Source organism: Stenella coeruleoalba (genome assembly GCF_951394435.1).
Source record: "Stenella coeruleoalba genome assembly, chromosome: 8".
Lineage (NCBI taxonomy): Eukaryota > Metazoa > Chordata > Mammalia > Artiodactyla > Delphinidae > Stenella > Stenella coeruleoalba.
Window position 1 is genome coordinate 100,996,186 of NC_137154.1, and position 25,203 is coordinate 101,021,388.

Consider the following 25,203-nt stretch of genomic DNA (forward strand, 5'->3'; position numbering starts at 1 on the left):
GAGACAGTGTTTCAGAGGGCTGGGCATCTCCTTAGCACTTTACTCTCCCTCATCCCAGAGTCAGAATGAATCTCTCTTGCCTGGTCCTTCCACCCCATTTCATAGCAGCGTGGTCCCCGCCACGAGACGGGGACTGCCAGGGGGAGAGTGACGCCTCCCATAGCGCCCGGCACAGGGCCTGGTGCCTGGCGGAAGCGCCATACACGTTTGCTAACTCCAGTGCAGTCACGCCTTTGATCCCCATGACGACCATGGGATGTGGGATGGGCAGTTATGATGATGGATGACCATTGTTGGGAGAAGAGGCCCAGAGAAGTTAAGTGACTGGCCTAAGGTCACAGAGCCTCTTCTGAGGTTTGTGCTTGTGGACGCACGAGGGTCTCAGGCCTCTGCTTTCCCTGTCTCTCCTTCCTGGACAAACCAGAAGGGGCAGGGCTCCTTGGAGACCACCTGAGGAATCCCTGGCCTTCTTCCCCAAGGCGGGGCTGGTCAGGAGGGCTGAGCTGCATGTTTGCTCAGTGAATGGGTCATTAGGTGAGAGTTGGGGTCCTCACGCAAAGGGCCTTCTTTGCCCAGTAGCCAGAGAAAGTCCATCCTTCCAGCCAGGCCCTGTGCGACCTTCTGGGCCCGTGGGCAGGAAGGCAGCCTGTCCAGGCAGTGGAGGCACGTCCAGACCCAGCAGCTCTGCCTTCCAGCCCCTCCCCACCCAGGGCACCCCCAGCAACCTGCTGGCTTCCCTCCACTCCCCAGGGCCCATCCCTGCCCTGGCACCTGCCAGGCTCCTCAGGAAACTCCAGGAGACCCTGGGGCCAGGTGAGTACTTGAAGCAGCACGCCTCCAGCTAGCGGCTCTGCCCCCTCCCTTTCCGGCCTCCAGGACGCCTGGTTCAGAACTACAGCCCTGGCGAGTGCCATCCCCCAAGTTTCTATTTCCTAAGGGAAAAAAAACCCTCCCGGCTTCCAAGTTGCTCTCGTCAGCCCCAGGACTCCACTGTGATCCTGGCCCAGGGAGAAAGTCGGCCTCATTCAGCCCTGCCCAGCCTCCTAGGGGGACCTGGGTGCAGGTAGACGGTAGGTGTGGGCCGGACAGTAAAGACAGCTTCCTACCCCGCCCACCCTTCACCCCCTCATTAGTGCCAGAGGCCTCCTTGGTGCTGTGGGCCAGAGAGCCCCAGGGAGGCTAAGGAGGGCCTTATAGTGCTGCCCTTCCAGCAGGGAGGGCTGCGCTGGGCTCCGGGCCCCTCCCTCCGGGTGGCGGCTTTCGATTCGATGGATGTGCTCAGGCAGAGCTTGCTGAAGGCCAGGGAGACTGGAAAGAAGCTTCCGGAACAGAATCAACACCTGGCCATCCCCAGTGCTGAGCCAAGGGGGCGAGATCGTGGAAGTGCCCTAAATCAGAGGCCGAAGCGGGAAGGCAGTCCCTTGCCCGGTTTTATTTCCTCAGATATAAAGTGAGAAAGTACAACAGGGGATCTGGAACGTTCCTCCAGCACTGACATTTGTTGGGCCCGAGACAGTGGTTCTCGCTGCAGTTTACAATATTCCGGGGGAGGTTTTAAACGTCCCATCGCCAGGCCACACCCTGACCAGTTGAATCCCCATTTCAGGGGGTAGACCAGAGCATCAGGGCATTTTAAAGCTCGCAGAGGATTCTGCTGTGTGACCGGGTTTGAGAACATAGTGTCTCTGGGCCTTTGCTCAGTGTAACCACCTGTGATCACGGCTAGTGCTGCGTTTGGAATGTCGGGTTAGAGGAGGGGAGAGGGGAGTGGGACTGTGCCGTGCGATGCTTAGGTGCACGTGTGCGTGTGCACACATCTTCCCAAGTAAGTGGTTATCACGCCAGTCGTTCACATAACCATGCATTAGGGATCGGCCCTCGCCTCGGTGCACACCAGATGGGGTAGGAGGGGTGTGGATGGGGGCTGGGGCGGGGGAAGGGGGAGGGGGAGGAGAGGGGAGGTTTGTGGCCCGCAGGCTGAATAGAATCAACAGTCGCTCCCTCCTGGCAGCTGTGGTCCTGACAGGAGGGGGGTGACTCATTACCTCTCCATTCAGACCCGGGCCCGGACCTGGGGGGCCAGGAGGGGAGAGAGTCTCGAGCAGCCCGAGCCTAGAGATGCATTATTCATCCATCCCCCTCCCAGGATTCGTTATTATCCTGAACCACTATAGAGCTTGGTCTCCTAATTTTTTAATCACAGGGAAGGTGGAAGCGTTAACCTTTTGTGATTAATCCGGAGATAAAAATAGTTGACGGTTTTGGTGTTGAGCTTGTTGTCAGTCAGGAAAAGTGCATTAGCTGTTGGGTGACTGAGACCTGGGAGGACTTGAGCCCGGGCAGAGTGGGTGCCGGGAGCTGGAAGGCAGCCCGGGGGTCACACCCTCCCTGGGACAGGGGCTGGCTCTGGGGCGCTGCATTTGAAAGGGGCACATCATGCGAATTAGGGTTCTACAGTCTCGGGGGGGCGCCTGGCTCTTTGCCATTTACCCTTCTGTCATCCGGGCTTTGGGCAGGCGGCTGGGGGCCTTCCTCCTTGCTCTGCCCATCTCTGGCCATCAGCCGTGTAGACAGTGCCACGTGTGTGGGTGTACAGTGTGGAGGACCCGCGCTCCCTCTGTGGGAGGGAGCCCCTGAGGAATTTCTCCCAACTCTGCTGCCCAGAGCAAGCGGGCTTCAGTGGAGCGGCGGGCAGGGAGGCACAGGGGATGTGTATGAGGCCAGAGAGCATGGTGGCTGCCCAGAGTCACAGGGAGCGACGGTAAGAGGGGATGGGGAAGTGCAGCCTGGCTCCACCTGGGCGGTAAAGCTTTCACCTGTTTTAGGTACTAGGGTTCTTTATACCATTTTACAGCAACAAGAGATTCTGTGGCTAAAAGTTGTATGGGACCGATCCCCAGCCCCACAGCTATCTCTAAGACGTGCTCCTATGATCAGAAGGCCTCCTGCACTAGAGCATGTGCTAGGGGTGACCATCTGACTCTCCTTCCTGCAGGACATCGGCTGGACAGAGAGCAGAGTGGAGCTGGGTTAGAGGGCTTCCGCCTCATTCTGGAACTGCTCACTGACTCTGTGCCCAGCTCATTTGACTCCTTGGTCTTGGTCTGCCCGGTTGGTCAACTTTGCCCGAACAGGCTGGGAAAATTCTCTTGGTGTCAGGCCATGGGCAGCGCTCTGGGGTCTCCTCCAAAGTCCAGTTGGTCACCTAAGTGGCCCCCTCCAGCCCGCTGGGCTTCCAGGGTTCCCCAGATGCTCTGTCAGCCCAGATGGTTGGTCCCCAGAGATGGGGGATGGGACACATCTGCCAGCAGAGGCCAGCAGCCCGGACACGGAGCTTATGTTGCCAGGGGCAGAGGTGGGGCGGTCAGCGGGCCATCCCCCCACCCCCATCAGTACCGGGAGCACCTCGTAGACGCTAAGCTTTCTGGAGGGCAGGCCCGGGTCCTGTTCAACTCATGTGCAGTGCCTTCTCCACAAGTGGGCTGTTCAAACACAGTCTGGTTGGGTCACTGCTCTGCTCCAAGCTCTCTGGGGCCTCTGCACTGTCCCTGGAACGTAATTTGAAATCATCTCTGTTGTCTATAAGCACCTGCACCCCTGGTCCTGGCCTCCCTCTGGGACCTGGCTTCCTTCCACTCAGCCACTCAGCCCTCACCACGCCCCGCCCCAGGGCCTTTCCGTCTGGAATGTTCTTTTCTGTGTCTTTGTCTTGCTGGCTTCTCCTCGTCAGTGATGGTGCAGCTTAAATGCCACGTCCTCTTCGAGGCCTGGCCACCCTGTGTAACAGCCCCTCATGACTCTCTGTCACACCAGCCCCCTTGCTTCTTTATCACTGGGTTCATTTGTATCTCCCCTTATGGAAAGGAGGCTGCCTGATAGCAAAGAAAGACCTTGTCTCTCTTGGTCACTAGATCAGTGCCTGGCACACAGTAGGTGCTCAGTAAATGTTTGTTGAATGAATAAATGAAAGATCCCTGGGTGAGGGGTCTGGCATGGGCGTTTGCTTCCGAGGCCAGCAGTTTCTATGCCGTGTGTGTATGGCGGTGGGTAGAGTTGGGGTGGCGGGCAAAGAGGAGGTGCCTCCCACCCCTTGCACGGACAGGAACTCCCTATGGTGGGACCTTGGGGAGTGGCTGCTTCCTGCCGTTTCTGGAAAGGAGGAGCCCAGGCGGGAGGGCTTGGGGTGGTGGGGTTCTCGGCTTGTTTTCTCGGTAGCACCAGACCCCTCGGTCGAGGAGGGACCCCCGTCTGATTTCTCTGGATCATAGGCTAGGGAGAGGTCTGCTGCAAGCAGGGTGGCAGCTCGGAGGGCTTCTGGCTTGGAGGGAAGATGAGGTGTGCCTTCCATGGTGCTTTTCTCTGCTTTTAGGGGTCAGTGTTCAGCCCCAGGCCCCAGGGAGTCAGGAAGGGAGCAGACTGAGTTTGTGCTGGGAGTGGGGGGAGCTGACTGGAGGGGAGGGAGGACCCCCAGGGGCCTCCGACCTCATCCTAACCAGCACCTCCCACACTCCAGAACCTTCTTTCCTCCCAGTGTCCCGGGTGCACGGCCAGCGTTCCTTCCTTCCCTCCTGAAATTGATGTTTCCACGTCTTTCTTTCAGCCTCTTTCACGCCCCAATCTGAGCCCATAGTGGTTGAGTAAAGCCAGACCCAGCCTGCCCTCTTGAGCCGGTAGGGTGAACTTTGTTACTCAGAGCGTGTTCCCGGGACGGAGCTGCAGCCTCCACATCACCCGGGAGCTTGTTAGAAACGCAGGCTTGTGCTTCACCTCAAGAGCTCCTGAATCTGGATCTGCGCTTAGAAACGACCCAGATAACTGGTATGTACGTTAAAGTCTGAGGAACACTGCTCTGGAGGGCTCCTAGGATGATTACAAACCGATAAGTGCTTTGAAGAAAAGGCTCATTGGACAGTGAGAACACGTGTGGGCACCTCTGTGCTGGTTGGTGCCTTTCCCTCCATGACTTCCTGGGGGTAGCGTCCTGCTCACTAGACACTAGATTTAGAGGTGGACCCCAGTATGGATGTGTTTCATTACAGGTCCCTTTGGGACTTCCCTGGTGGCGCAGTGGTTAAGAATCCACCTGCCAATGCAGGGGACACGGGTTCGAGCCCTGGTGTGGGAAGATCCCACGTGCTGTGGAGCAACTAAGCCCGTGCGCCACAACTACGGAGCCCGCGCTCTAGAGCCTGCGAGCCACAACTACTGAGCCTGAGCACCACAACTACTGAAGCCCGTGCGCCTAGGGCCTGTGCTCTGAGAAGCCCTTACACCTCTGAGAGGAGTAGCCCCTGCTCGCCACAACTAGAGAAAAAGCCCACGTGCAGCAACAAAGACCCAACGCATTGAAAAAATAAAAATAACAGGTTCTTTTGCTTGGGCAGTTCTTTACCTTGGAATGCTGGGGTCCTTCTTCTCCTGGATCATTCTTACCCAGCCTTCCAGATATAGCTAAGGGGTTGCTCAGTCCATGAGTCTTTCTGGATCTCCAGGTTGGACCAAGTGGCTTTTGTCTATGATCCTATAGCATCCTGGGCATCCTTCTGTCTCAGTATCTAACCTCTTCTATGGAAATGATCTGAGTGTGTTTGTCTTTCCCTAGACTGCAACCTCACCCGTCCTCGTCACCTGGCAGAGCACCTGACGCTCCAGGGTTATCCCATGTATGTTTGCTGAGCTGAACCTGGCTCGAGTCCATCCCTTTACAAGCTGTATTACATATGTAATCCGATAATGTTTGCCCTCTTGTCTGGGAAGTGGGGTGATAAAGATACCTGCAGGCTGTTTTGAGGATTACCTTTATGATATGAAGAATGAGGAGGGAGCTTTGTAAACGGCTAGACAAATATTGATTATCAGGCCCAATTTTTTTTTTTTTTTTTTTTCTTTTGCGGTACGCGGGCCTCTCACTGTTGTAGCCTCTCCCGTTGCAGAGCACAGGCTCCGGACGCGCAGGCGCAGTGGCCATGGCTCACGGGCCCAGCCGCTCCGCGGCATGTGGGATCCTCCCGGACCGGGGCACGAACCCGTGTCCCCTGCATCGGCAGGCGGACTCTCAACCACTGCGCCACCAGGGAAGCCCTATCAGGTCCAATTTTTAAGACTGACATTTAGTTTTGTTTATGTGGACGGCACTGGGCCAAGGGCCCTCTTGTTTCATTCTCAGTTTTCCTCGAAACGGGTGCTCTTAGGACCTCCATTTTATAGACTAGGAAACTGGGGCTCAGGGAGGGCCAATTACTTAGCTGGGTTAACACAGCAGGTAAGGGGTAGGGTTGGGATTGAGATCCAGGTTTGTTTTCCCCTGTGATATGTTCTGCCAGCATCAGAGCAGCACGCAGAGCCGCCCGTGAAGCTGGGGCTGTGCCTCACAGCCCGTCCCGTCAACCCTCCTGCCCCAGTCCTGACTCTTTATCCCTATGCATTCAGACCCCGCACTCCCGTCCCCCAACCTGATTTCCGACGGCTCGATGACGCACGAGCCTGACTTGCTGTTTGTGTTGGAGAGAGATGTCTGCTAAGGGAGAGGAGGAATGATTTCTGCCGTTCAGATCCACGCTTTGCTCACTTTTGTCATTCTGCCCCGTTGTCAGGTTCTGGGCCCCATGCGATCCCAGCCTCCAGCTTCCTCGCTCACTTTGATGCGCCACCTAATGGCCAAAGTGCAGAACCTCAGTCTGTAAAGACACGACCGGGATGCGCCTACTTTTAAGGGTTGGCTTCTCAGGCCCAGCTCACTAGACATGTATTCAGAAAATCTATGTTGAGTATCTACTATGTGCCAGGCCCTGCTCAAAGCAGCGGGGACGCAAAACTCCTGCCTTGGTGGAGTTTATATTCCAGTGGGAGAGACAGACAATAAACGGGTAAATACATAATACAATGTTGGTTGGTAGTAAGTACTAAGGAAAAAAAAGACCAAGTGGGGGAATAGAGAAATCCTAAACTGGCCTCTAGGATCCTCTTCTGGTTTTCTCCCATCCTCTCTGGATGCTACTTTCTGTCTTCTTCCCACCCGTAACTGGTGTTCTTCCCCAGGGAGTCTCAGGCCTGCATACGTCCTTCTGTGCACTAGCCGTGGAGAAGCACATGGCTTTCCTGTGGACGCCGCCAACATCTGCGCGTTGATAAATCCCCAATAGGCAGAACTTCTATTTGGGGGATCGGCACCGCCATTCAATGACTGAAGCTAGAAATCTGCACGTCTTTCCGAATTCCACTCTCCTGCATCCGGCATTACGAACCATCCTGGTTAATTCTCTGAAATCTCTCTCAGACTTGTCTCTCCCTTTCCATCCCCAGCAGTCTTCCTGTCTCAGGCCCTCATCGTTTCTTACTTGGGTTACAATACCTAACACCCCCTGCTCTACCCTCCACACTGTTCCAGAGTGATCTTTGCAAAGGTTTGATATTCACCCATCCACTCAGTCATCCATTCACTCACCATTTGCTGCATTTCTAGCAGTCCTCTGTTTACAGTCTTCCAAAGGTCCCCCACTGCCATCTGGATAAAGTCTGAACTTCGTGGCTCTCGCCAATCCCTTCTGCTTCATTTTCCATCACTTCTAATTTGTTCTTATGGATAAGAATCACCTGCAACTCCTGGAATAAGTCACTCTTCCCCAATTGTCACTTTCCCTTTCCTTGGCTAACTCGAAAGTCAGGCAGCTTGGGCTCACATGCTGAGCCCTACACTTACTAGCATGTGGCCATGGCCAACTTTCTTAGCCTTTCTGTGCCTCAGTTTCCTCATTTGTAGAACAGACTATATAATAAAACCAGATTTGCTGTGTAGCTCCCAGGATCAAGTGAGATGCAGTGTGGGAAAACACTTTATCAATGGTCCAGTGTTGTAGAGAGGTTATTTGTTCTTCAAGCAGACTGGGCTCATTCCCTTGAAAGATGGTGGGCAGAGTTCCTGGGGCTTGTGAGTCTGGTGCTCTGTTTCCTTGGGGAAGCAGAGGTCTCTCTCCGCTTTCCCTGCCCTGTCCTCACCAGACGCGGGGTGAAGACCCTGCTGCTCCCCAGGGGTGATCTTCTGCCCTGCCTGCTTGGCCCCCTTCCCTCTCCAGTCTCCCCACATCCTGTGCCCATGAGAGTGAGGCCGTTATGCTAGACGGCTGCAAAGGCGTGCGTGTGCCCTGACCCCGTGTGGAGTCGAGATGAGCATCTCCTCTGGGCTCGGCCAAATCGCTGGCTTACAGAATCATTAAGTTTGCAAAAGCTAACCGATGCACTCAGTAGTAACCGACTGTCCGGTTTGCTCCTGAAAGATGGCTCGGAGCTCTGGGCTCCTGTAGTAGTCCCAGCACTGGGCCCATGGCCGCGACCCTCTCCGCTCCGCTCCAGCCCTTTCCACCTCCGTGATGGTCGGGGACAGTCCCACAGGCTCCATCTCTGCTACTCACAATGTCCATCACTCCCTGCTGCTCCGGGATAAAACCCAGTTCATCCGCATGGAGCGCGTCCAAGGCTCTCTCCAGCTAGGCCTTCTTTCTCCAGCTCTTTCTCGTGTGCTTTCCTTGGACGGGTCTGTTCACCTCTCTGCAAGGATAGCCTGACCTTTACAACCACATGCTTGGGTCTGTGAAGTTCCCTCTGCCGAGAATGTCCTCATCCCGATTCTTAACCATCCTCTCTCCAAGCAGCTCAAAGGCCACCTTTGCCTTGTTAACTCTTGGTCATTCTTTACTGTCACCTCCTCCAGGAAGCCCTCTGTCAATCTCAGCCCTTGCCCTGAGACCATGTGCCATCTCCATGAGCTCGTGTGGCCCTTGGTGCCATTGCCGTCAGCTGCCCGACCGCTGTGAGCGCCTTGAGGGCTGGCCCTTGCCGGGTTCTTCTTTCTATCCCAGTACTTAGTACCGTGTGCAGCTCAGAGTGACCCTCAATAAATCTTGGTTAGCTGTTGCCTTGTCTGATCCCGCTGAGCTGGAAGCAAACATCCCCTGCTCCCTTAGCACTAGCCTTTCATGCTGACACCCACCGTGGTCCATGTTACTTGACCTGTGGACCTGTTTCAGGTTCCCTACAGCTCCAGGCGGAGTCTTAATACCTCTTTGCATTTTTACCACCTCCTAGCGTATTACCTTGGGTGTAGTAATAAGAATACAACAACAACAAATAATAATAATATGGTTAACAGCCCGAACTCCAGAGCTCTTCCAGTGCCATAAAAGTAGTCATTTAATCCTCACAACAACGCTATACAGGTAGACGTGGTCATGCATATTTTAGAGACAAGGAAATGGAGGCACAAAGCAGTTAGGTTTCTTGCCCCGTGTCACGCAGCTAGTAAGCAGTGGAGTTGGGAGACGTGCAGGGTTTGCCACATTTAGTAAATAAAAGTACAGAATGCCCAGATAAATTAGAATTTCAGATAAACTGCAAATAATTTTTAGTATGTTTATCTGAAATTCAAATGTAACTGGCATCCTGCATTTTACCTGGCAATGCTATACATGTGTTAATTAGGTATATGTAATTTAATAAATGTGAGTGCCTTCCCCCCTCTTCAGACCGTCTCCACTCCCAGTCAGGTCTACCTAAAGAAGATTTGGGGTAAGATGCAAATAGGGTCTTTTTAAGATGTGTCATCCACAGATTCTGTGGCACCATTGCCCAGACACTTTTCCTGGGAGGTTGGGGGCAGAAGGACAGGAGGAGAGGGGGCTGGAGGCTGCATTTCAGCTCTGGCCCTGCCCCCAGCCTGGGGGGCCCTGGACTAGCTGAGCTCAGGGGTCCCTGACTCCAGCGACTTGCAAAGGTCCGGACACTGGGAAGTCCGCGCTTCACCTGGAGCTCCTGTTATGCAGGGAAAAGATGGGCGGCAGGTGCCCCGCTCCTGGCTCCTGGCTGCGTGACTGTGGGCAAGATAGCATGGATGGCATGGATATTACAGTATCTATCTCACAGGGCTGTGTGCTGATGAAATGGGTTAATACAAGTGCTTTGTCCCAGAGCTTGACACCACAGTAAGAACTCAGCCCTCATTAGCTCCCGATACGATTACTGTCTGTTCAATAAGTGGACACGGAGAGCAGCAGTTACATGTGAAATTGCTCGTTTCAACCTCCTGCTCTGTTACCTCCTTGTGTTGCACCCTGGCCTCAGCCTCCCTAGGTGGCCTGGTCAGCGCCTTGCCTCAAAGCACCAACAAAGCCATCACCATGGTGACGGCGACAGCAGGAGGTAAGAGGCCAGGATGGGCAGGGCCCCCAGGGAGGAGAGATGCGGCAAGGGAGACAGATGCTGTAGGGGCAAAGTCAAACAAAGTCACTTGCTTCGCCCCTCAAATGAGGAAGGGTGTGCACTCTGTTTATTTCCGATGAAACCCTGAAAGGGTCTGAGCCATCTCATCAGTGAGGCGCTGTCTGTGAGGAGACGGATGCTTCCTTAATCCCAAGTACACAAATGTATCACAGGATGTGTGCAGAGCAGAGGGAAGGAGAGATAAGGGGGAGGGGGAGGGCGCAGATGGCGGGCTCCACGCAGGCAGAGGGCTGTGTGTGTGTGTGCGCGTCTGTGTGTGTGTTCACGGCGCAGGTGGGTGATATGTGATGGTGTGTGGAGAGCAGGTGTAGCACCCTTTGGTGACCAGAGGGAGAAACCAGATGGGAAAGGGCGACCTGTGAGAAGAGCAGCGGCAAGGAGAACAGGCTGGGGTGGGAGAGCACGTGGAACCCTGGGGCAGGCGGGGGGCGGGAGGGCAGGCAGGGGAGGACATCCCTCCTGCCACGTGGGAGGTGGGTCATCCTGCGGAGGAAGGGACTTCTCCCTCTCCAGCTCGGCTGCTGTGCAGATGGCCACAGGGCGGGCTGAATGCCCTTCTCAGGTCAATATCTGCTTCGCAGCACCTCCCAAAGCTCTCCGGCTCGTCCTGACCTTGACGTTGGGGTTCTCCTGTCCAACATGGCTGGGTCCGGGGGAGAAGTCTAGTGTGGTGGCGTGGGTTGCCGTTTACTGGTTTCAACCTCACAGTAACCTCATGCCTTATTCTACAGATGGGGAAACCGAGGCACAAAGCGGCAGATCCACTTGGAACAAGGGATACAACTCACGGTGAGGGGCCCAGGAGTCTGGCTCAGGCGCCTGGGGGCCTGGCGGCGCTCTCCTAACCTCAGTGCTGTCTGGCTGCAACTGTGCGAGAAGCTGTCTCGGGGTCTTTGTCTCGTTAACAGCTTCAAGGAGGCCATCCTGACCCAGCGGAACACCGCGGGACTCGGGAGTGTCTGGGTCGGTCCCGGAAATAGAAAGCAGAACTGATATGGTCGGTTTTGCAACAGGCGCCCATCTGTCAAATCCGGGTCCTCAAGAGGCTCCGTGGCTTCACTCAGGAGGGAAGTGAGGCTGGTGGAACCTCCCTGACCAACACCTGGGGCCTCAGGAGTCTCACAAAGACTGAGGGGCACGGGGAAAAGGTCGCCTCTTTAAGGGGCTTAAAAAATAAACACATGAAATCCTAATAATTGGCTTTTAACGTGAGACACTAGGAACACTGATTTTTGCATTATAAAAATGTGTGTTTGTTCCCTGTGGTAGCTGGTTGAGGAAGCGCAGGGAAGGATGGAGAAGTGACAGAGAGAGTTCAGGGAGGGGGACACGCAGGGTCAGACAGGCGGGACGAGAAGAGACAGAGCTGAGCGATGGGCAAGTCATCCACTCGGGAAAATGGTAAACGGGAGCAGACAGAACACACTGTCCCTCGTCACGGGGAGCTGTAAAGCAGCGCGTCAGGCAAGGAAAAAAGCAAAACGCTTTCTCTGGGCTTCTCGCCACAAAAATTCATTTCAGGGAATCCCAGAAAACCGCTAAACGTACCTTTCAACTTTATGCAAATTTACCAAACCCAGTATCTGCCAGCATCCTTAAGAGGAGAAAGTCAAGGTTTTTTTTTTCTGCTCTGAGCCTGTTTTTGGAAAAGCACAAGTCTCTAAATTTGAAAAAGGGCAATTCTTTTAGAATTCCTTGCAAAAGCGCTTCACCGCTCCTCCGTACTTTAGCATTATAGATATTTTTAAAGTCTCGCATCTTCCTCATTTTTCACAGAGAGAGAGAGCACATTTCTCCTCAGAAACTGGTGAGCGCTGCATGGCATTTTCTACGGAGAGGGCACACTTTCCAGGTGAACATTCCCTCTTTACAATCTGCCAGGATGCTGCGATGTGGAACGTGACAAGGCTGAGGCCTCTTTGCAACCGGAGGGAAATCAGGCCACGCTCGTCCTGGGGAGGGTGCAGGAGGGGGCGGTGCAGACTGGGGTCCTGTAGGCCAAGCCCGAGATAGAGCCCTCAGGACGCCTAGTGGGGAGGCCTCTCTGGATCACCCCTGATGGGAACCGGGGAGGTGGCACTGGACAGAGGGGCCAGTCTGGACTGCGGTGGTGGCACCTTGAAGATCTCAGCGGACCCAACAGGAAGCTATGAAACCGGGAGGGCAGGCTGGCCTTTGTGCCCTGCAGGGCCCAGTCACTGGCAGTGGACTTCCTCCCCTTGGGCCGCAGGTAATCCCCAGAGAGTACTCAGCAGAGAGCTGGCCACCCGACAGCCCAGCAGCTGAGGCAAGGAGTCCTTCTGCTGGAAGGGGGAAGGGAAGTGGAGGCGGCCATCACAGCGTGCACTGCAGGCGGTGTGCACAGGAGGGGGGCGCCGCCTCTTCTCCCAGAGCGGCCCCCTCTTCCTCATGAAATTGCGGCGGCGTGGGGTGGTTTTGGCCCCAGTGTGCTCTGTATCAGAATACCGCCCTTTCGGAGGAGAGCTGGGTAGTTGTCCAGGAGAAGATGTTGGCCCTGCTCTGTGCTCTGGGTTCGATTCACGGTGGGGCCGGGAAGGCCTCCCCATCTGCCTCTGGTCACGCCCACAGCTTGTGTTTGCTGGTGTCGGTGGGCTGGGTTTGGGACCACCCAACCCCTGCCTCTCTGGCCCCAGGGAAGCAGTGTCAGGGTGAAGAGTGGGCACCGTCTTTGCTCTCAGACAGACCTGGGAACCTCCTTACGTGGTGACCTTGGGCAAGTTTCTAAATTTCCCGAGCTTCAGTTTCCTCATCTGTAAAGTGGAGCCAATATGGGCTTCTCGTGGTGCAGGACTGAGCGAGGGAGCACACGAACGGCGCGGGTTGTAGCAGGTCCTTGGCAGGGGTGGCCGTGAGCTGGGTCGGCTAAGGTGGAGGTCGGCTGCCCTCTCTCCTGATTTGTGGGGTGCTCCCTGGGGTTGAGGCAGGGTGCCAGCTAAGCTCAAGTCAGATATGTGGTTTGCAAAACGTTTTCAATATAGAGAAAGAAGATATATATATCTATGTAAAATGGAACACCATTCAGCCACGAGGAAGGAGATTTTTCCATTCGTAACAACGTGGATGAAACTTGAGGGCGTTATGCTAAGTGAAATAAGTTAGAGAAAGACAAATACTGTATGATATCACGTATGTGGAATCTGAAAAAGGCTGAACTCTGAGAAACAGACAGTAGAGTGGTGGTTACGAGGGGCTGAGGGTGAGAAAAATGGGGAGATGTTGGTCGAAGGGTACAAACTTCCAGTTGTAAGGTTAACACGTTTTGGGGATCTAACGTACAGCATGGTGATTATAGCTAATCGCACTGTATTATACATTTTAATATTGCCACCAGAGTAGATCATAAATGTCTCACCACTAAAAAGAATTGGTAATTATGTGATGGGATGGAGGTGTTAGCTAACGCAGTGGTGGTAATCACAGGCAATATATGAATGTATCAAATCAATGCACTGTATACCTTAAACTCACGTATTATTATAAGTCAATTATATCTCAATAAAGTTGGGGAAAAAAAGGTCAAGTAAAATGCTATGTGCAAGGTAAGGGAAGCAACGGGGAAAGAGCCCTGATGTCTCATGGTGACAATGGCCATGGACAGACTTATCAGATCTGCCCAGAAAGCCGTACGGGGCAGGTAAGTGTGACAAGGTGCAGAATTGGGTGGTGCTCTGGCCTGGGATGGAGAAGGCTGCTCCCCAGACATTCCTAACATTTAGACTAACTTTCTACCTTACAATGTCAATTATTACAAACCTACGAGGTGCAGCCTTAGTCACCCACTGGGTGACGTCCCTAAGAGGTGGGTGAGGGGTGCCGTTCCAGGGATGTGGGATCAGAGCTGGTGTCCAGGCCTCAGAGCTTTTTAGTGGAAGAAGGAGGATTTTAATCTCACCTTTCTGACCTCAAGTCTAGAGACCTTTCCCCCTGGCAGCTCCTCAGCAGGGGCTGGGCAGCCTGGGGCAGTGTGAGGGCTCAGGTACCCTGGCCCCAGGATGGAGGGCCGCCCCCCCCGCCCCCGTGCTGGGTGGTAGCCTCCTGGGCCAGCTGTCTCCCAGCCCTGATTCTGATGCACTCCTCAGTCTCCTTCCAGCCTGGACCCCACAGGTTCCCACTCTCCTCGAACCCCCGGAGTCCACTCAGACCCCTTCCACCCTTTGGGGAAGGTGATCCTGATGGAACCCTCAGGATGAAAAAATCCCACTCACTGGTATGTGCCCGGACCTCAGCTGGAAGATAGATTCTCTTTATTCCGAGTCTGAGTGATGTTTTCCTCCCCGGCTCCTTTGGCCCCCCTCACCCCTGCTGGCCCTGCAGAGGGGCCCTCCTCTGGGGTGTGTGAGTCCTTCTGCATCACTGCCCCGACACCTCCGAGGTGCAGCCACTGCGCTGGGTTCCCTGCCTGCAGTTACCCCATTGCGTGGTCGCCCTCACGTCCCTAGGGGGCGGCTCTCTCTTCCTGGAACACCCATCCTTCTTTTCTGACTTGTGGGCACCTATGTGACCTGCAAGCTCTGCTGAAGTGCCTCCCATGTGACCCCCACTACACTGTGGCTGGGTGCTGGTGGGGGCAGGGGACAGGCTCATCCCTGTGTGACCCGGTGCCTCTGCCGGTGCCGTGGGGCTGAGCTGGCTGAGAGCCTCCCCTTCGCTCCTGCAGAGCTCCTGCACCTCGCAGGTGGCTGAGTCCAGGAGCCTGGTTGGGGGTGACTTCCTGAGGGGAGCAGCCCTGTCGTTTTCCTCCTTGTCTCTCCGGCCCCAGCCGAGAGCTTGCACAGAGCCGGTACTCAAGAGGTGAGCGCGGAGTAAACGAGTGAAAGGTAGGAAGAGATGCGCATGAAGGGGGGTTGGGTAGAAAAAACAGCCTCCAGATGGGGATGCTTAGAGAGGAGCAGAGCTAGAAACATTAATAAACACTAAGATGTATCGAGGACCTACTTTGTTCCAGAAGGTCCCCTTTGGCCCCATTGGCACTCCATGTGGGACTCACAGGCCAGTCTTAGGGCATTGCTAGTTTGGAGTTGGCTACAGGGATTTGAGTCACCAAATGGGACCCAGGACAGCTGGTGTCCCCTGGATTTCTTGAGACCTCGGACAAGTCTTTTAACTTCTGTGTTCCCCACTCTCCACCTTCAACCACACTTCTCTCTGGGACCTGTTAGCTACGCCTAGCTACCCTTGGATCCTTCTTTTCACCGGCTCCCTTCTAAGGCTTCCCCTTTCCTTTGATTAGCAATTGACTCACTGTGGAAAGGGTTCTGAGCACGGTGTATACTCTGTAAAAAGAGACAGGACAGCACCGAGTTGCTGGGAGCGTCCTGGGATCGGAATGTATGGGTTTCAGCTCAGATCTACATCACCGTTACTGTGAAGGAATCTGGGGTGTCAGTGCTGCATATATACGTGCTGCTGGGGAACAGCCCATCCACTGCTCAGAGGAGCGGTTGGGGTGAGGTGTTCAGTGAGGATTTGGGGTGAAATGTATTGGATGTGTCTTAAAGCCACAGTCGGCTTCTGTGATGGCTACTAACATTCGTGGCCAGAGGCACGGATTGTCCAAATTTGGTATATAATTGAAAGTATCACTTGCATTTGACTTTGGAACACACTGTGAGTGTGAGTGTGTGCGTGTGCGTGTGCGTGTGTGTGTAGGGGAGGAAGGTGGCTTTCCTTTTTGACCATGTTTACTTTAGACTCCAGTTAGAGTTAATTTGCATTCACTGGATGCAGTCCCGGGAGAGGTGGGCAGGGCTTTCCCTGCACGAAGCAGCCCTCAGCCTGGACTTGTTCACGAGGTGGGGCATGGGATTCGCAGGTGCTCAGAACTCCTGGGGGCTAAGACACTGCCTCCGTGGATGGGCCACTGGGCCAGGGAGGCAGGGCTGTTTTTGGAGTTACACCTGGCATTAAATTGTGGTCTTGGTTACCAGCACCCATCTCTCTGGGTGCCCTGCAGCGCAGATGTGGTTTTTTTGGGAAAGGGTGATTTCAGAATCCGGACTTTTTATTTTCTTAGTTGCCTTAAATGAGCCCAGTGGCTCCCATCCTTGCTTGACTCAGTTTCCTGGGGCTTATCATATATGAGGATAACTTACAATGGACCTTCAGTAACAGAGAGGTCATCGATACATAGAGGATGGCCTGTATATGTTCTCCATCTGCACTTAAAGGGAAGAGGGGCTCAAGTGCAGCCTGAGGGAGTGAGGTTAGACATGAGGAAGCACTGAACTAGGGAGGGGAGAGGGGGCTTCTCTCTCTTTCTCCAGAGCCTGTTTTTCTTTTTATACATAAAAAACATTTTTTTAAATTTTATATTGGAGCATAGTTGATTAAAAATGTTGTGTTAGTTTCAGGTGTACAGCAAAGTGATTCAGTTATACACATACATGTATCTATCCTTTTTCAAATTCTTTTCCCATTTAGGTTATTACAAAGTATTGAGCAGAGTTCCCTGTGCTCTACAGTAGGTCCTTGTTGGTTATCTATTTTAAATATAGCAGTGTGTACATGTCAATCCTCAACTCCCAATCTGTCCTTCCCCCTGACCCTTCCACCCCGGGTAACCATAAGTTCATTCTCTAAGTCTGTGAGTCTGTTTCTGTTTTGTAAATAAGTTCATTTGTATCATTTTCTTTAGATTCCGCCTATAAGTGATATCATATGATATTTGTCTTTCTCTGTCTGACTTACTTCACTTAGCAGGATCATGTCTAGGTCCATCCATGTTGCTGCAAATGGAATGATTTCATTCTTTTTAATGGCCGGAGACTGTTTTTTGTTTTTGGTCTTCCCTTGTCTGGGATGAGTTGCATACGTGTGGCGGCATGGCCCCGAGGCAGACGGTGGACCTGATGGCTTCCCAAAGCCCCTGTGGGCTGTGTCCGCTCCCAGCCTTGCTCATTAGTTTGCCCACAGCCAGGGGAGTTTCTTCCCTGCCCCCAATTAGCCTCTGCCCCTCCGGTTCTCTGACGAAGGGAGCGGAGAGCAGGGGCCGAGGGCTGGGGAGGGAGGGGGCCGGACTGGGGGTGGGGAGGGCCGGGGTCTGGAGGGGGAACAGCGGCCAGGCAATGTTTACAGCTTCCTATCAAACTTTGATAAATTGACTCTGAAAGGGCCTTTCCTTCAAGTGATTTATGCCTCCCAGCTGTTCACGGTGTGAAGTATCTAGGTGCTGAAGGCGGCTGTGAGGCGGTTTGTGCAGGGGAGACTCTGGCCTCTTACTGCTCTGAGCCCCCAGGACCCCCTCTCTGATGCTCAGGACAGGGGTATTCAGGTGGCTGCCTCGGAGCCCCAGCCGGGAGCCAATGGCTGCAGAACTGAATAGGGAGCTCTAGGCTGGTCTTCCAGAAGAGATGGACCAGGGAGGGAGGGTGGAGGAATTAAGTCAGACATGAAGCAGAACTTTCTGACACTGTGCTGAGTGACCAGAGAGGCTGTGGAATAGCCTCGGGTGCCCTGGCTGCCCAGCACGGGGCGATCATTAGTATTATTTACCTTGAACCTCACCATGACCCAGAGAGGTGGGCAGACAGGGCAGGTCTCAACAGCCCTCTGGGACTCAGGAGCAAAGAGCCCAGCAGGGATCAGAGAGTTGCCCGACATCACACAGCGGGAATCTGAGCTGGAAACTGAACTTCAGGTCCAGAAAGATTTCCCTACGGCACCTCACCCTGCAGCCACCCAAAATTTGAACTCACCATCCCTAGCTGGCCTCGCCTGGACAGATGCACGGTGACTGCTGGCTGCCCCAGAACTGGCCTATTCCTAGTGCCCCTTCCCCCAGCCCCGGGTCCTGGAACCCTTTTCTGTTTCAGGCTGGGGGCAGGTGGTCCAATACCTCTGCTCTAACTCAAGGCCGGGCGTGAAGTTTATGGGTGTGCCCCAAACCTCAGAAATGGAGATAAATTATAATTGAATGAAAATTAAAAAAAAAAAATTACCAAGACAAATGCAAAAGTATTCATGATGCACAAACTATCACGATTTTAAATAAAGACAGGATCGTGAAGCTGAAATTAATTTAAAATGACTGAAGATGGTCACTTGGTCATGAGAAATGATCAAACATGGCCATTTTTTTTCAACTGAAAAATGAGAGAAGCCAAGGGAAATAGATTATTATCATTATTGATATATTTGCTTCCATCAAAGCCAAGTAAACTCTGTTTCTACTGTAAATAAAATAACGTTGTGAGTTTAAATACATCTACTTTTAAATGTTTCAATATTTTTTCAAGTACTTTAATGTTCTGAAAAGAAAATTAACTATTTAAAAATACAGGGAATCATGGGGTTAGGGGCACACATTGTTTCCTTTTGCCTCAGGCTCCAGTATGTCTAGGCTTGGTGTTGCTACGGTTTCCTGTCTTTATTCAATATTTTGATACTTTTTTCAGAAATTAATTTTTTTGCATTAACTTTGATTTTTTAAAATATTGCCTTAAAATACCATCTAGATCACTGAGGTTTTGGATGCCCCTTACATTCTGTGCATCGCCCCAACCTTGGACCTGTTTTGATGCTCTGCAGGGAGCGAAGTTGCCCTTCTTTCCTGTCCCTGGTGGGAACAAGACACAGCCCAACCCCTCGGGCTCTTGGGACCCACCTAGGCCTGGAATAGTCCCCGGGAAGGTGAGCACTGGGGCGGGAACAGGCTGCCAAGGGAAGATGGATGGGCTCTGAGGCTCTACAGACAGAGACGAGCGTCCATTCCCGAGGCCATCCATCAGGTTCCCAGTGCAGTGACACTCACCCTAGTCAGGCCCGGAGGCCCCAGGTTTCAGGAACAGGGAGGCAGGAAGAAGCCAAGTGGGCAGAGGGCTCCTGCAGGCTCTGAGCTGGTGCCTGGAAGGGGTGAGGTTCAGCCAGGGCGGCCGGGCTGGGCACTGACCGGTTCCAAGGGGTGCTGCGTACTTGGTCTGGCCCCTCTTACCGCCCATCTTGCAGGCAGGCCTCCGCCCTGCTGCTCAGACCCCGGCAGGGCTGGGGGCTGGGAGGGAGTGTGGGGAGAGAGCGGGGGAAGTGGACGCGTGTGGAGGCAGACAGCTTAGCGGTGGCCTGCACACCCTCGTCTGCCTGCTCAGACCTCTGGGGGGCCCCCCGCCTGCAGAACAGGGCTGAACGAGCAGCCCCACCCTCTCCTGCCCTCCGAGCCACCAAAGGTCCTCCACATGAACCCCCTCTCTGCTGCCCACCTGCAGGGCCCTCCACCCTCTCCGGCTGACCCCGCAACGGTTCCTCCTCCAGACCCAAGTTCTGCGTCCTCTCCGAAGCCTTCCCTGACTGTCCGCACTGTCCCACTGGTTCTTGCTGGCCTCGTTTCTGTGTGGAGCCATCTCACGGGTGCATAAGTCGCCTCCCCCAGCAGACTCTGAATTTTCTGAGGGCCTGGACGATGGCTTATACCCGGGGTCCTTTCTCAGAGCCTCGCACGTGCTGGCAGCAATGTCTGGGGGTGAGACGACCCTGTGAATGCTCGCAGGCCCGTGGCTCTCAAATTGTGCAGAGGGTGCAGGCAGGGGTGGCTGCTGAGGGAGGGCTCCAGCAGGGTCCCGGTCAGGCTGGTGGAGCTCTGGTCCCCCCGTGAGCCTGTGTGGGAGCCTCCACCCCTCTCGGGGTTCTCCTGACAGAAGACATCACTGCCTGAGGCGTGGGACACTGGATTCTCCTCCCAATGTCTCAGCAAATGGCAACTGTCCCCTACCAGCAGCTCAGGCCGGACACCTTTGTGTGCCCTTGACTTTGCTCTGTGTCTCATATTCCAACTGCTGTGGCTCCGCCGTCGCAATATACACAGATCTCATCCCTTCTCACACCTGCACTACTGCTGTCCCAGTCAGCTCAGCAGGACAGGACACCTGGACCACACAGTGGCTTCTTAATGGGTTTTCTGCATCCATTCTTGCTTCCTCCCCGCCCCCAGTCCCCCATGATCTCTTCTCAAAATAGCGGCCAGGACGATCCTCTTTGCATTATGTCTCCCCCTCCTCGAAGCTTCTGCTGGTTCCTACCTTAAGCAGAGTAAACTCTGAGATCGTTACTGTGATCTACAAGATCCCACAAGATCTGGCTCCCTCTGACCCCATCTCCATGGCTCTCTCCTTTATTCACTCTGAGTCAGCCATGCAGGCCTCCTCGCTGTTCCTGGAAGATGACAAGAATGCTCTCGCCTCAGGGCCTTTGCTGTACCCACCTCTGCCCTCCCCAGGTCTGGAATGCTTTTTCTCCAAATGTCTTCTTGGCTAGCTCCCTCGCTTTCTCCAGGCCTTCGGTTATACGTTACTCCCTCAAATAGGCCCTCCCTGGTTCTCCACATAAAATTGCACCTCTGCTCCACCCCTCTCCTCTTCTTCCTCCTGTTTCGTTTTGCTTTATGACCTCAGGACGTTACAGTATTTGTTTGTCTGTCTCCTTACCCTGGTGGAAATTCCAGGAGAAGAGTGACTTTTTCTGTTTTGTCACTGTTGTATCTTTAGTGCTCAGAAAAGCAATGGCACACAGTAGGTGCTTATCCGAACGGCTTACCGCCTACTAGCTGCATATGATGGGGGATAAAGTTCTCCCATCTGCAGATGGGTGGATGGACTTGCATCCCATCAGACCACGTCCAGCTCTCATGCTCTGCTGGAAGGCCCCCTCTGCACCCATGGTCCCTACTTTGCATTAGGTTGGCACTTTGTACTTTTCCAATGGCTTTCAACACAGGATCTCATTTCATCTTCTTGCCCATCCCTGGAGGCTCAAGTGGTAAAGTGAGATGCCTGAGGTCACCTATGAGTGAGGGGTAGACCCTGGGGCAGAGGCATGCCCCCTGGGGCTCAGCCTCATCATCCCAGCCCTCTGGGGTGGCCTGTGGCCTGAATCATGAGTGATCTCTGGGGGCCACATCCAGGCCAGCCCCTGGGGAGGCTGCTGAGCAATCCTCAGCCCCTCCAGTCCGGGCCTGGTTCCCGATGTGAGTCACAGCTCTGTCACTGCTCTTGCCTGTTTCATGATGAAGGGTGATTATACTAAGGGACATTAATTACAGGAAATAATGGCTCACTCTTGGGGCTTCTCCAGCCTGGTTTTGCTGAAGAGCCCAGTGGGCTTCCATTCATTTCAAATAGCCTCTTTGAATAGTGAGCACAGACAAGAATACTTGTTCCTACTTTACAGATTAAGACAGGGGAGGGGCCCGGGCAACGGCATCTGTAAACCCTGCTCTCCAAACACTACACAACACACCAAACAAACCCTGATTGTAATGTTTGGCCATTTCTAGGGTATAAATCCTCCCGTTATGGCCAGTTACAAGCTGCCGACGTGTCGTCCCTGGATGCAGAGCTGGGAAGAGACGTCCGCCAACCCCTCTTCTGGGTAGCATGCACTGTGCCAGGGTGAGAGCCCTGAGCTTCTCTTCAGACCTTCACAGTTCATGCTCACGTTCAGTACTCGTCTGATTTTCACAACAACCTTTGAGATGGGCAGCTATGCTTATGCCCATTTATCAGACGAGAAAACTGGGGCTCAGAGATGAACTCATTTGTTCAAGGTAGGAGGGGAGGGCTACGTGTCCCTGCTGGGAATGCTGGCCAAGCTGAGGCAGGGCAGCCGGGAGGGAAAGGAGCGGAGGGCACCCTGCCTGGTTTAGTCCTCTGGCCACTCCTCCCTCAGTCCGAGCTGACCTGGCAGTTGCAGTGGAAGGTAAACCCCCTTAGCTAATAGGTGACCTTGGTGGTCATCCATCTGTTCTGCGGACTCTACTGACAGCTGTCATGTGCTGGGCCCGGGCTCGGTGCTGGGAGCAGAGGGCAGGGAGACCAGGCCCTGACCACTGGAGACACGCAGTCCAGGTGGGAAGACATCCATACAGCACAGGACTGTGTGGTGAGGGCTGTCACGGGGAGCGTAGGACGCATGGGAACCTAGAAGGGACCCTAAATCAGAGGCCGGGGAAGGCCGAGGCCTGGAGGGGCCTGGGCGGCACGTGGGGTGGAGAAGAGCGAGGAGAGGCGTCTTCCACACAGAGGAAGAGAGAGAATCGTGTGATTAACTCTTGGGAGAGGATGAGTGAGGGGGTACCCTGCAGTGGGGAGAGCGGGGGCTGGAGGGAGGCGGGTCCTCAGCCGGACACTCCTGGTCCCCAGTGCCTTTGCAGCTCTGCCGCTCCTGCTGTGTCCCCTGAGCGTGCTCAGACTCTGTGAGTTTGCTATGAGAATCTGGAGCAGCATGAGGTAGATGCCAGCCTGGTCAGCCCGTCAAAGCCGTGTTTGGGTTTGGGGTCCTGAGAAACTGACCTCCTATTTGCCGGCCTTAAATCCCGGCTCCCTTGAACCCACTGGAGGCAGAAAAGGTGTCTGTTGCCCTGCCCTCCCTGCCCCCAGCCCCAGAGCAACTCCCCGCAGAGGGCAGGGCTGGTGTGTGGTCGGCAGGTACCCACACGTGGCTTCTGGCCACAGGATACCATGGCCGGTGGGAGCCCGCGGGGCAGGCTGTGTGTCAGGGAGACGGGCTCCCCATGCAGATGGCTGACCAAGGGCCAGGTGGCTGAGACCCCACCCTGCTCTGGGTGCCCCAGGGCAACAGGGCACTTCTGGTGCATTTGCCACTGGGGGTGGGACATGTGCTTTGGAGCCCTAAGCAGCTGTGTAAGAACTTCACTGCCCTGAGGCCACTGTGCTGGAGAGACCACGTGGAGAGACCACACAGAGATGGAGAGAGGGGCCAAGGAGCTGGCATTCCAGCCCCCTGATGCTCACATATTCCCAGCCCAGGCACCAGACATGCAAATCGAGAAGACTTTGAGATGACCCAGCCCCACTGGGCTCTGTGGCCATGACACAGCCGGAGCCAGAACAGACCGGCCGAGCTGGGTTTAGCTTCTTGACCTGCAGAAACTGCGAGCGTCTAGTAACTGATGCCTGCTGTTTTAAGCCCCTGGGTTTGGGGATGACTTGTTATGTAGCCATAGAGACCTGGCAGAGACTTCGCAGGGATGTCTGCGCTCAGAACATCACGAGGCCCTGAGCTGCTCGGCACGGGCTTGCCTGTACACAGTCACCTTTCTCTCTGCGATAACCCAGAAGGCTGGTAGGGCAGTACTCTTAATCCTCATTTTATAGATGAGAAACCCAGGGTCAGAGAGTCCGAGCGATGCGGACAAGGGCAGGCGGTACTAGGGCTTAGGGATCTGATAATAAGTCCATGCTTTCTCTACCACTCATGGCTCCGTTCCAACTCACTGCTCACCACGTGGGAACCCAAGTCTTCGGCCAAGCTCGGAGTGAGGGTGGGTGTGATGGAGGCAGCAGGAAGGAAGGACTCTGGGGAGGTTGGGTGAACGGGGGCCGTTCCTGGAAAAGGAGGTTAATCCAGGGTGGATATCAAGGGCCCGAGGGCTAGCCTTGGACTCCCATGTCCTCCAAGTCAGCACCCTGAAAGGGAGCCTTTAGAAAAGTTGGGGGTGGTAGGCATGGGTATCCAGGCTGCAGAAGCAGGGGTCAGCCAAGGGGGACAGACACAGATCCAAAGTCCAGGGAACTCTGTCTGGACCCCCCGGGAGCGGGGGTTGCCCTCACCCCAGTGCCACGATCATCCCCAGCTCCTTCTTGGGGGCCCGAGAGGGTGGAGGGGTCCTGCTGGTGAGGAACCGAGGGAGGAGGGAGCAGAGGGCCCACTCTTGGAGCTGGGGTGACGGCAGAGGCAAGCACTCCTGGATTCCCCTGAGAATCCTTTCAGGTAGCAAGTCAAATACTTAGCCAGAGCAGCTGCATAAACTAGTTTACTTTACATGGGGCGGGGCTGACCTCTGCAGGTACCTGAGCTTAGGGCCTGTTTGGCTGTGTGTGTGCTCGTGTGTGTGCGTGTACGAGTGTCCCCCTCTCGCCGAAACAACAAGAGGGGCTGTCTTCTGTGGGCCTGGCGCCTCTGCCGTCTCTCACCCGCATAGAGCAGGTCGAGGGTGGACCCGCCTGGTAATTCGGGAGATTCAAAAAAAATCATTCGGGTCTCCCCAGGGCACCAGCCCAAGCCACCAGATTGATCGTGTAGTGGCCACACTGCACTCTTCCAGGGCTGTTAGAGCGTCTCTGCTCAGGGAGCCTAGAAGACTCTTCTTGGATGAAGATACTCAAGCCCAGATTTCCTCTCTTCACGGTGAACCACTCAAAGAAGGTGTCACTTTATTAAGCAGGTGAAGGAAGCGGCCGAGTGCATGGGTGAGAGTGTCCAGCAGCGCGTAACCCTGTCTCCGCTGGCCTTTCTTCTCCTGGCGGTGCCTGCCGCTCTTGGGGAGGGAGACGCCCCCGCCATGGGTCCTGGATAGGACTTCACTGTGGCTCCTCCTTCAGTGACCAGCACGTTCTGTGAGCCAAGCCTGGGGCTGAGCCTGGAGATTCCCAGATGATTAAGCCGTGGTCTCTGGCTCACAGTGAGCCCCCAGCCCCAGAGCCCTGCAGGTAACGGCAGGTGTCTGACTCAGAGACAAGCGTTGTCCCCGTTTCACAGATGAGGAAGCTGAGGCTCAGGGGGTTCAGGTGATTTTCGCAAAGTCACACACTAGTGTCTTTTGATCATGTCTGCTGCGTCACTCTGGGCAGTGGGGGTGGCCTTTGAAACCCGAAAACCCGAGATGGGGGAAGAAGGGGAGCACAGCAGGGAGTTCAGCTTCTTCCTCCAAATGATGTCATCAGCTGAGACACAAAGGAGATGGTTGAGGGAAAAAATGTGCATTTCTGCACTCCGCGTTCCCCCCGCGTTAATTCTAATCTAATTTGATCGTGACATTCCTCGGTAAAGAGCAGTCTCCCTCCAATAAGCCAGGCTCTTCCCCTCGACCCCGCAATTGTGTTCCTAATCGGCCAGTGTGTCAGGAAAGCCTCGCCGCTAATTGTCACTAGGCCCAGTCCTACCTTATGCGCCAGGTAAGGGATG

The 25,203-nt window shown here is 54.5% G+C and overlaps 1 protein-coding gene across 2 annotated transcripts in view; it reads right to left on the bottom strand.

The window, feature by feature from the left end:
- The window catches only part of KIRREL3 (kirre like nephrin family adhesion molecule 3), a gene marked incomplete at its 5' end in the record, with an annotated part of 539,825 nt that overhangs the window by 41,752 nt on the left and 472,870 nt on the right, over positions 1-25,203 (bottom strand). The window lies entirely within an intron of this gene.